Below are 13,571 nucleotides of genomic sequence, written 5' to 3'. Positions count from 1 at the left end.
CATATAGTAGTGAAGCTAGCAAAAGTCAACGACAAGGAGAAAATACTAAGGACAGCCAGGCAAAAGAAACTAACCTACAAAGGAACCCCCATCAGGCTATCAGCAGATTTCTCAGCAGAAACTTTACAGGCTAGAAGAGAGTGGAATGATATATTCAAAAATCTGAAGGACAAAAATCTACAGCCGAGAATTCTCTACCCAGCGAAAATATCCTTCAAATACGATGGAGAAATAAAAACTTTCCCAGATAAACAAAAATTAAGGGAGTTCATTGCCACAAAACCTCCTCTTCAGGAAATCCTCAGGAAAACCCTCATTCCTGAAAAATCCAAAAAAGGAAAGGGGCTACAAAAACAAGAGCAGAGGAGATAAGTAGAAGGACAACAACAGAGAGTAGCAGCTCTTCATCAGAACAGATTAAACCATGGGACGAGAAACAAAGGAAATTGAAGAAAACCGGAAAACAAGACACAAAATGGTAGTGGTAGGCCCCCACATCTCAATAATCACTCTAAATGTAAATGGATTGAACTCCCCAATCAAAAGACACAGAGTGGCAGGATGGATCAAAGAACAAGACCCCACAATATGCTGCCTCCAGGAAACACACCTCAGCCCCAAAGACAAACACAGACTCAGAGTGAAGGGATGGAGAACAATACTCCAAGCTAATAATGAACAAAAGAAAGCAGGTGTCACTATACTAATATCAGACAAGGTAGATTTCAAAGCAAAACAGATAAAGAAAGACAAAGAGGGACAGTATATAATGATAAAAGGGACTCTCCACCAAGAAGACATAACACTTATAAATATATACGCACCCAACACAGGAGCACCAAAATTTGTAAAGCAACTCTTAATAGAACTAAAAGAAGACATCAACAACAATACAATAATAGTAGGGGACCTCAACACACCATTAACACCAATGGACAGAACATCCAGACAGAAAATCAACAAGGAAATAATAGAATTGAATGAAAAATTAGACCAGATGGACTTAATAGATATATATAGAACACTTCATCCAAAAACAGCAGGTTACACATTCTTCTCAAGTGCACATGGAACATTCTCAAGGATTGACCATGTTTTGGGAAACAAAGCAAACATCAATAAATACAAGAGAGTTGAAATAATATCAAGCATCTTTTCTGATCATAATGCTATGAAACTAGAAATCAACTACAAGAAAAAAGCAGAGAAAGGTGCAAAGATGTGGAGACTAAACAACACGCTTCTGAACAAACAATGGATCATTGAAGAAATTAAAGAAGAAATCAAATATTATCTGGAGACAAATGACAATGAGAACACGACATACCAAATCATTTGGGATGCAGCAAAAGCAGTCCTAAGAGGGAAATTCATCGCAATACAGGCTCACCTCACTAAACAAGAAAAAGCTCACATAAGCAACCTCAAACGACACCTAACAGAACTAGAAAAAGAAGAACAAACGAAGCCCAGAGTCAGTAGAAGGAGGGAAATAATGAAAATAAGAGCAGAAATAAACGATATTGAAACAAAAAAGACAATAGAAAGGATCAATGAAACAAAGAGTTGGTTCTTCGAAAGAATTAACAAAATTGACAAACCCCTAGCCAGACTCACCAAGAAAAGAAGAGAGAAATCACAAATAAATAAAATTAGGAATGAGAGAGGAGAAATCACAACACATACCAATGAAATACAAGAGATCATAAGAGAATACTATGAAAAACTATATGCCAACAAATTGAACAACCTGGAAGAAATGGACAAATTCCTAGACTCCTACAATCTCCCCAAACTGAATCAGGAAGAAATGGAGAATCTGAATAGGCCAATCACAAGTAAGGAAATAGAAATGGTAATCAAAAACCTCCCCAAAAATAAGAGTCCAGGACCAGACGGCTTCTCTGGAGAATTCTACCAAACATTCAAAGAAGACTTAATACCTATTCTCCTCAAACTGTTCCAGAAAATTGAGAAAGATGGAGTACTCCCTAACACATTCTATGAAGCCAACATCACTCTGATCCCCAAACCTGACAAGGACAACACAAAGAAGAACTACAGGCCGATATCACTGATGAACATAGATGCAAAAATCCTCAACAACATTTTGGCAAACCGAATACAGCAATACATCAAAAAGATTATACACCATGATCAAGTGGGATTTATACCAGGGACACAGGGATGGTTCAACATCCGCAAGTCAATCAACGTGATACACTACATCAACAAAATGAAAAACAAAAACCACATGATCATCTCAATAGATGCAGAGAAAGCATTCGACAAGATCCAACACCCATTTATGATAAAAACCCTCAGTAAAATGGGTATAGAAGGAAAGTACCTCAACATAATAAAGGTCATATATGACAGACCCACAGCCAACATCATACTCAATGGACAAAAACTGAAAGCCATCCCTCTGAGGACAGGAACAAGACAAGGGTGCCCACTTTCACCACTCCTATTCAACATAGTACTGGAGGTGCTGGCCAGAGCAATTCGGCAGGAAAAAGAAATAAAAGGAATCCAAATAGGTAACGAAGAAGTAAAACTCTCGCTGTTTGCAGACGACATGATCTTATATATAGAAAACCCCAAAGAATCCATAGAAAAACTATTAGAAATAACCAACTACAGCAAAGTAGCAGGGTATAAAATTAACGTGCATAAATCAGTAGCATTTCTATACACTAACAATGAACTAACAGAAAAAGAACTCAAGAACTCAATCCCATTCACAATCGCAACGAAAAGAATAAAATACCTTGGGATAAACTTAACCAAGGAAGTGAAGGATCTATACAATGAAAACTACAAGACTTTCTTGAAAGAAATTGACGATGACATAAAGAGATGGAAAGACATTCCATGCACATGGATTGGAAGAATAAACATAGTTAAAATGTCCATACTACCTAAAGCAATCTACAGATTCAATGCTATCCCAATCAGAATCCCAAGAACATTCTTCACAGAAATTGAACAAACAATCCTAAAATTCATATGGGGCAACAAAAGACCGCGAATTGCTAAAGCAATCCTGAGCAAGAAAAACAAAGCTGGCGGAATCACAATCCCCGATTTCAAAACATACTACAAAGCTACAGTGATCAAAACAGCATGGTACTGGTAAAAAACAGGTCCACAGATCAATGGAACAGAATTGAAAGCCCAGAGATAAAACCACACATCTATGGACAGCTAATCTTCGACAAAGGAGCAGAGGGCCTACAATGGAGAAAAGAAAGTCTCTTCAACAAATGGTGCTGGGAAAACTGGTCAGCCACATGCAAAAGATTGAAAATTGACCATTCTTTTTCACCACACACCAAAATAAACTCAAAATGGATCAAAGACCTAAAGATTAGGCCTGAGACAATAAGTCTTTTGGAAGAGAATATAGGCAGTACACTCTTTGACATCAGTTTCAAAAGAATCTTCTCGGACACTATAACTCCTCAGTTGAGGGAAACAATAGAAAGAATAAACAAATGGGACTTCATCAGACTAAAGAGCTTCTTCAAGGCAAGGGAAAACAGGATTGAAACAAAAAAAACAGCCCACTAATTGGGAAAAAATATTTACAAGCCACTTATCCGACAAAGGGTTAATCTCCATAATATACAAAGAACTCACACTGCTTAACAACAAAAAAACAAACAACCCGATCAAAAAATGGGCAGAGGACATGAACAGACATTTCTCAAAAGAAGATTTGAATATGGCCAACAGACACATGAAAAGATGTTCATCATCACTAATCATCAGGGAAATGCAAATCAAAACTACACTAAGATATCACCTTACCCCCGTTAGATTGGCAAAAACATCCAAAACCAAGAGCGACAAATGTTGGAGAGGTTGTGGAGAAAAAGGAACCCTCATACACTGTTGGTGGGAATGCAAACTGGTGCAGCCACTATGGAAAACAGTATGGAGATTTCTCAAAAAGTTAAAAATAGAAATACCCTATGACCCAGCCATCCCATTACTGGGTATCTATCCTAAGAACCTGAAAACAGAAATCCCAAGAGTCCCTTGCACCCCTATGTTCATCGCAGCATTATTTACAATAGCCAAGACGTGGAACCAACCTACATGCCCAGAAACTGACAATTGGATAAAGAAGATGTGGTATATATACACAATGGAATACTACTCAGCCATAAAAAAAGACAAAATTGGCCCATTCACAGCAACGTGGATGGACCTCGAGGGTATTATGTTAAGCGAAATAAGCCAGTCAGAGAAAGACGAACTCTATATGACTCCACTCATAGGTGGAAGTTAGTATATTGATAAGGAGATCTGATCGGTGGTTACCAGGGAAAATGGGGGGTGGGGGGAGGGCACAAAGGGGGAAGTGGTGTACCCACAACATGACTAACAAAAATGTACAACTGAAATCTCACAAGGTTGTAATCTATCATAACATTAATAAAAAAATAAATAAATAAAACACAATGAAACATGAAAAATTAAATAAATAAATAAATAAAAAGAAAAAGAAGAACAAACAAGGTCCAAAGTCAGCAGAAGGAGACAAATAATGAAAATGAGTAGAAATAAATGAAATAGAGACTTAAAAAACAGTAGAAAGGATCAATGAAACTAAGAGCTGTTTCTTTGAGAAGATAAAGAAAATTGACAAACTCTTAACCAGACTCACTAAGAAAAAAAGAAAGAAGGCCAAATAAATAAAACTAGAAATGAAAGAGGAGAAATTACAACAGATACCAGAGAAATATAAAGGATTATAAGAGAATACTATAAAAAACTATATGCCAAGAAATGGATAATCTAAAAGAAATGGACAAATTCTTAGACTTATACAACCTCCAAAAACTGAATCAAGAAGAAATAGAGAATTTAAATAAACCAATCACAAGTAAGGAAATTGAAACAGTAATCAAAAACCTCAAAAAAAACAAAAGTCCAGGACCAGATGGCTTCTCTGGAGAATTCCACCAAACATTCCAAGAAGATTTAATACCTATCCTTCTCAAACTACTCCAAAAATTGAAGAAGATGGAATGTTTACTCATTCTACGAGGTCAACATTACCCTGATACCAGAACCAGACAAGGATAACACAAAGAAGGAAAATTACAGACCAATATCACTGATGAATATATATGCAAAAATGCTCAACAAAATACTAGCAAACTGAATGCAGCAATGCTTAAAGGATCACACTCCTTGATCAAGTGGGATTTATACCAGGGACACAGGGATGATTCAACATATGCAAATCAATCAATGTGATACACTACATTAACAAAATGATGAATAAAAATCACATGATCATCTCAATAGATGCATAGAAAGCATTTAACAAGATCCAATATCCATTTATGATAAAACTGTCAATAAAATGGGTATAGGGCCAGCCCTGCTGGCCTAGCAGTTAAAACTTGGCATGCTCCACTTCAGCAGCCTGGGTTTGGTTCTCAGGCATGGAACCACACCAGTCACTTGTCAGTAGTCATGCTGTGGGGCAGCTCACATAGAAGAACTAGAAGGACTTACAACTAGAATATACAACTAAATACTTGGGCTTTGAGGATGGAAAAAAGAGAGGAAGATTGGCAACAGATGTTAGCTCAGGGCAAATCTTTTTTAAAAAACTGGGTGTAGAAGGAAATTACATAATAAAGGCCATCTATGACAAACCCACAGCCAATATCATATTTAATGGTGAAAAACTAAAGGCCATACCTCTGAGAACAGGAACAAGACACTGGTGCCCACTCTCACCACTCCTATTCAACATAGTACTAGAGATTTTGGCCAGAGCAATTAGGCAAGAAAAAGAAAGAAAGGGTATCCAAATTGGAGAGGAAGAAGTGAAACTCTCACTGTTTGTGGATGACATGATTCTATATATAGAAAACCTTAAAGAATCCATCAGAAAACTATTAGAAATAATCAGCAACTACAGCAAAGTTTCAGGGTACAAAATCAACTTACAAAAATCAGTTGCTGGGGCCGGCACGGTGGCGCAGCAGTTAAGTTCGCACATTCCGCTTCAGTGGCCCGGATTTCGCTGGTTCAGATCCCGGGTGTGGACATGGCATTGCTTGGCAAGCTATGCTGTGGTAGGCATCCCACATATAAAGTAGAGGAAGATGGGCACGGATGTTAGCTCAGGGCCAGTCTTCCTCAGCAAAAAGAAGAGGACTGGCAGCAGTTAGCTCAGGGATAATCTTCCTCAAAAAAATAATCAGTTGCATTTCTATACACTAATAACTAACTAGCAGAAAGGGAAGTCAAGAACACAATCCCATTTATAATCAAAACAAGAATAATAAAATATCTAGGAATAAATTTAACCAAAGAGGTAAAAGACCTACACACTGAAAATTGTAGGACATTATTGAAAGAAACTGGGGAAGATATAAAGAAACAGAAAGATATTCCATGCTCATGAATTAGAAGAATAAACATAGTTAAACGTCCATACTACCTAAAGCAATCTACAGATTCAGTGCAATCCTAATCAGAACCCCAATGACATTCTTCATGGAAATAGAACAAAGAATCCTAAAATTTATATGGAACAACAAAAGACCCCAAATAGCCAAAGCAATCCTGAGAAAAAAGAACAAAGATGGAGGCGTCAATCCCCAACTTCAATATATACTACAGAGCTATAGTAATCAAAACAGCATGGTGCTGGCACAAAAAACAAACATACAGATAATGGAACAGAATTGAAAGTTCAGAAATAAAAATACACACCAATGGACAGCTAATCTTCGACAAAGGAACCAAGAACCTACAATGGAGAAAGGAAAGTCTTTTAATAAGTGGCGCTGATAAAACTGGACAGTCACATGCAAAAGAATGAAAGTAGACCATAATCTTCCACCATACAGTAAAATTAAAATGGATTAAGGACTTGAATGTAAGACGTGAAACCATAAAACTCCTAGAAGAAAATATAGGCATTACACTCTTTGACATTGGTCTTAGCAGCATCTTTTTGAATACCATGTCTCACCAGGCAAGGGAAACGAAAGAAAAACTAAACAAATAGGACTACATCAGACTAAAAACCTTCTGCACAGCAAAGGAAACCATCAACAGAATGAAAAGACAACCCACCAACTGGGAGAAAATATTTGCAAATCATATATCTGACCAGGGGGTAATTTTCAAAATATATAAAGAACACATACCACTCAACAACAAAAAAACAAACAATCCAATCAAAAAATGGGCAGAAGTTATGGACATTTTTCCAAAGAAGATAAACAGATGGCGAATTGGCACATGAAAAGATGTTCAACATCACTAATTATTAGGGAAATGAAAATCAAAACTACTATGAGATATCACCTTACACCTGTCAGAATGCCTATAATTAGCAAGACAAAAAATAACACATGTTGGAGAGGATGTAGAGAAAAGGGACCCCTCATACACTGCTGGTGCAAGTGCAAACTGGTGCAGCCACAATGGAAAACAGCATGGAGATTTCTCAAAAAATTAAAAATAGAAACATCATATGATCCAGCCATCCCACTACGGAGTACTTATCCAAAGTACTTGAAATAAACAATTCAAGGAGATTGATGCACCCCTATGTTCATTGCAGCATTATTCACAGCAGCCAAGACGTGGAAGCAACCCAAGTGCTCTTCAACTGATGAATGGATAAAGAAGATGTGGTATATATATACAATGGAATACTACTCAACCATAAAAAACACAAAACTATCCCGTTTGCAACAACATGGATGGACCTTGAGAATATGATGTTAAGTGAAATAAGCCAGACAGAGGAAGACAAATACTGCGTGATTTCACTCCTATATGGAAGATAAACCAACAATGGATAAAGTGAACAGATTAGTGGTTACCAGAGGGGAAGGAGGTTTGGAGGTGGGGAAAACGGGTAAAGGGGCACATATGTACAATGACGGATAAAAATTATACTACTTGTTGTGAGCACAATGCAGTCTATAGAGAAACTGATAAATAATTACACAATGAAATTACACAATGTTATAAACCATTATGACCTGATTAAAATAATTTTTTAAAAAAAAGAAAGAATAAAGATCATAAATAAGTAACCCAATGTTACACCTCTAGGCCCAGAAAAACAATAACAAACTAAGCCCAAAGTTAGAAGGAAGGAAATAACAAAGATCAGAGCAGAAATAAAGGAAGCAGAGACTAAAAGAATAGAGAAAAATTAACAGAACTAAGCTGGTTTTTTCAAAAGATAAATAAAATTGACAAATCTTTAGCAAGACTAAGAAAAAAGAAAGAGGGGCCTGTCTGGTGGCGCAGCAGTTAAGTTCTCACGTTCTGCTTCAGTGGCCTGGGGTTCGCTGGTTCGGATCCTGGGTGTGGACCTATGCACTGCTTATCAAGCCATGTTATGGAAGGTGTCCAACATATAAGGTAGAGGAAGATGGGCATGGATGTTACCTCAGGCCAGTCTCCCTCAGCAAAAAGAGGAGGATTGGTGGCACATATTAGCTCAGGGATAATCTTCCTCAAAAAAAATAAAATAAAATTTGTTAAAAAAAAAAAGAAAAGTCTCAAAAAATAAAATCAGAAATGAAAGAGGAGACATTACAACTGATAGCACAGAAATGCAAAGGTCCATAAGCAACTACTATGAACAATTATACACCAACAAATTGGATAACTTAGAAGAAATGGATAAATTCCTGGAAACATATAACCTACCAAGAGTGAATCATGAAGAAATAGAAAATGTGAATAGGCCTATAACTAGTAAGGAGATTGAATCAGTACTCAAAAATCTCTCAACAAAGACATGTCCAGGACCAAATGGCTTCACTGGTGAACTCTACCAGACATTTAAGGAGGAATTAACGCCAATCATCAAACTCTTCCAAAAAATTGAAGAGGTGGGAACACTTCCAAACGCATTTTATGAGGGCAGCATCACCCTGATATCAAAGCCGGACAAGGACACAATATGAAAAGAAAATAAACTGCAGGCCAATATCCCTGACAACCATAGATGCAAAAATTATATCAAACAAATTCAACAGCACATTAAAAGTAGTATACACCATGATCCAAGTGGGATTTACCTCTGGGATGCAAGGATGTTTCACCATATGCAAATCAATCAATGTGATGCCCTACATTAACAGAATGAAGGGCAGAGAATCACTTGATCATCTCAACAGATGAGAAAAAGAATTTGACAAAAGTCAACATCCTTTCATGATAAAAACTCTCAACAAATTAGGTATAGAAGGAATGTACCTCAACATAATAAAAGCCATATACGACAAGCCTACAGCTAACATTATACTCAATATTGAAAAGCTGAAGGCTTTTCCTCTAAGATCTGGAATAAGGCAATAATGCCCACTTTCACCATTTCTATTCAACATTATACTGGAACTCCTAGCCAGAGCAATTAGGCAAGAAAAATAAATAAAAGGTAACCAAATTGGAAAGGAATAAATAAAATTATCTCTGTTCCCAGACGAAAGGAACTTATATGCTGTAAACCCTAAATATACCCCCAAAAATATTAGAACTTATTAGTTCTATTAAAAAATTAATATAGCAAATTATCAGCCAATTCAGCAAAATTGTAGGATGCAAAATCAACATACAAAAGTCAGTTATGTTTCTATATATTAACAATGAATTGTCTGAAAAGGAAATTAAGAAAATTCCATTTGCAATAGCATCAAAAAGAATAAAATACTTAGAAATAAACTTAACAAAGGAGGCAAAAGACTTGTACACTGAAAACAACAAAAAAGTTGCTGAAAGAGGGGCTGGCCCCGTGGCCGAGTGGTTAAGTTCGCGCGCTCCGCTGCAGGCGGCCCAGTGTTTCATTGGTTCAAATCCTGGGTGCGGACATGGCTCTGCTCATCAAGCCACGCTGAGGGCAGCATCACATGCCACACATGCCACAGCTAGAAGGACCCACAACAAAGAATGTACAACTATGTACCGAGGGGCTTTGGGGAGAAAAAGGAAAAAATAAAATATTTTTTTAAAAAAGTTGCTGAAAGAAATTAAAAACAGCAACAAATGGAAAGACAGCTCATTTTCATGGATTGTAAGACATTGCTAAGATGTCAATACTTCCCAAAGCAATCTAAAGATTTAATGCAATTTCTATCAAATTGCAAATGGCTTTTTTTTTCAGAAATAGAAAAATCCATCCTAAAATTCACATGGAATCTCAAGAGATCCTGAATAGCCAAAAATTCTTGAAAAAGAACAAAGTTGAAGGTCTCACACTCTTTGATTTCAAAACTTACTACAAAGCTACAGTAATCAAAACAGTGAGGTACTGATATAAAGATGGACATATAGACCACTGGAAAAGAATAGAGAGCCCAGAAATAAACCCTCATATATATAGTCAAACGATTTTTGACAAGGGTGCCAAGATCATTCAATAAGGAAAGAACAGTCTTTTCAACAAATTGTGCTAGGAAAACTGGATATCCACATGCAAAAGAATGAAGCTGGAACGTTACCTGATACTACACACAAAAATTCACTAAAAATGGATCAAAGACCTAAATGTAAGAGCTAAAACTATAAAACTCTTAGAAGAAAACATAGAGGAAAATCTTAATGACATTGGATTTGGCAATGATTTCTTGGATATGATACCAAAAGCATAGGAAACGAAAGAAAAAATAGATAATTTGAAGATCAAAATTAAAAGTTCTATGCATCAAAGGATACAATCAATAGAGAGAAAAAGCAACCTATAGAACGGGAGAAAATACTTACAGATCATATGTCTAATAAGGGCTCGGTATCTAGAATATATAAAGAATTCTTACAAGTTAACAATTAAAAAAATAACTAATTAAAAGATTGGCAAAGGACTTCAAAGATATACAAATGGCCAACAAACACATGTAAAAATGCTCAATACCACTAATCATTAGGGAAATGCAAATCAAAACCACAATGAGATACCACCTCACATCCATTAGGATGGCTACCATAAAAAAAAAAAAACATAACAGTACCACCTCCCTCCCAGTTGTATAAAATAATTACAAAGGTTTTAATTATCATGATTAAGGAGGCCCTAGACGAAGGCAAGTCCACCTTCAGGGGGGACTGCTTGCCTTGATGAGGTGTTTATCTGTTCATGTTTTGCATTGCTGGGATAGAAATTAAAAATAAAACTATTCAAGCACAGAGGGAAGGAACAAACAGAAACCAAAAACAGCCATTAGGAGAAATCTGAGAACTCTGGCATCACATCTCTCCTCAAGACCTATGACTGAATTCACACCCTTTCAACTTGTGCTGGCACACTGAGTTTCCTCAGGACAAAGGTTTAGCCCGTTGACCCATAAACTCATACGTAGAGGCATCCAAGCCGTAGGGCCCCCACCATCCTCTCACAGTCTCACTGACACTGTAGTCTGTGACTCCCCCAGTGTTTCACAGGCATTTTATATTTATTGATGTTCCCTCTCCAGATTCATTTCTTTGTGTCTAATAAACTTTAATAAGTGGAAAAAACAGAAAATAATAAATGTTGGCAAGGATGTGAAGAAATTGGAAGCTTTGCATACTGTTGGTGGGAACGAAAAATGGTGCATCTGCTATGGAGAACAGTATGGTTGTTCCTCAAAAAATTAAAAATAGAACTACCGCATGATCTAGAAATTCCACACCTGGGTATACACCCAAAAGAATTGAAAGCAGGATCCTGAAGAGATCTTTGTACACCCATGTTCATAGCAACATTATTCACAATAGTAAAAAGGTGGAAGCAACCCGAGTGCCCACCGACAGATGAATAGATAAGCAAAAAGTGCTATATCTACACAATGGAATATTAGCCTTAAAAGGGAAGGAAATCCTGACACATGCTGCAACATTGACGGACCTTGAGGACATTATGCTAAGTGAAATAAGTCAGTCACAAAAGGGCAAACTCTGTATGATTCCACTTGTAAGAGGTACCTAGAGTATGCAATTTCAGAGACAGAAAGTAGAAGGGTGGTTGCAAGGGGCTGGTGAGAGGGAGGAATGGTGAGTTATTTTTTAATGGGTGCAACGTTTCAGTTTGGAAAGATGACAAGAGTCCTGTAAATTAGTTGCACAAAATATGAATGTACTTAACACTACTGAACTATACGCTTAAAAATGGCTAAGATGGTAAATTTGACGATCTGTGCATTTCATCACAATTCTTTAAAAATGACCATCAACATGAACACTGGAGCTCTGATTTGACTGAATAAACAAGATGAATTCCCCAGACTAAAGACAAAAAGTAATAAAATGTTGCGATTTCCCCTGTAGATAAAAGTGACAAATTGAACCACTGAAAGCAATAACTTTCCAAGAGAAAAACCCTACGGAGATGACGTGCTGGAGCTCAGGAGAATTGGGCCCAGCCAGACCCAAGGCAAATACCACACCTTTATTTTTAACAATGCCTTTGGGTTTTGCTCCCCAGAGGCCAAGAGTAGCCCTGCAAATAATCCAAGTGTGAGGCCCACACACCTCTCCTTGGCCCAAGAATCAGGGAATGGAGCCCTGCTCTCTCAGCCTCCTTGCTCACTGGGGCTTCCACCCACAAACTTGCTCCTCATCTTGCTTTCCATGGGGCCCAGGGTTGCGTCTCCAGCTCTAGGCTGCTTGTGAGCTGTCATCCCTCCTTAGCAAGGAGGAGCAACTCAGGAGGAGGCAGGTTCCTCAGGCAGGGTTGGCAGAAATCAGAACAACTAGACAGGTCAGTGCCAATGTGGGGGCAGGAGGTGCTCCTCTCTCAACGCCCCAAAATGTATAAGCCTAAAGATATCTCCTCTTCCTCCTCTTCTCAAAGACAAGCAGAACCGGAGACAGGTAGGGGACCTTGGAAACTATCTAGGGACCCAATCTCATCACTTTACAGAGAAGAAAGCAGAGTACAGAATTCATAAAAGTCACACAGGATTAGATTCCTCGACAACCTCTCTCAGCCCTCGCCCTCATTCCCCAGTATGGAAGCCTATTCAGTAATCCCAACCGCTCCTTACGCTTATCCTTGGCAGAGACACCTGAAAATGTTTTCTGGTGCTAAGACAGGCCCAGAAGCAGAGCAGGTGACTACCTACAGTGGCCTAATTTTCACATCACATTGAATGTAAGCAACTTAGCAGGGAAAAAACTAGCGGAAATTAAACTTCAAACTGTTCCTATTACTCTCCAAATTAACATCTTATTTTCGTTGGTGGATATACAAACATTCTGGCATAGATGTTATCCATGTGTACATGCTATCTTATGTTCTGCTTTCAAAGTCTATATCATAGACAAATATCCAGAAGTTTACACATTCTTTCATTTTTAATACCTGTATGGTATTCCATTGCATCAATACATCATAGTTGCAAAGCTATTCTCCTATTATTTCGAACATTTGGTTGTTTCAAATTTTTTTTAATTTAAGAATACTGTTTCAACAAATATCTTTGAACAAATTATCTTCTTTTCCCGTATGATTTGTTTCCTACTGTACCATCTCAAATGTAAAATTCCTACATTTATATAAATTTACTTAATCTCTGTAAACCTCTACA

The sequence above is a fragment of the Equus asinus genome, chromosome 14 (assembly GCF_041296235.1).
Source record: "Equus asinus isolate D_3611 breed Donkey chromosome 14, EquAss-T2T_v2, whole genome shotgun sequence".
NCBI classification, from domain to species: domain Eukaryota; kingdom Metazoa; phylum Chordata; class Mammalia; order Perissodactyla; family Equidae; genus Equus; species Equus asinus.
This window is presented reverse-complemented; position numbering follows the sequence as displayed.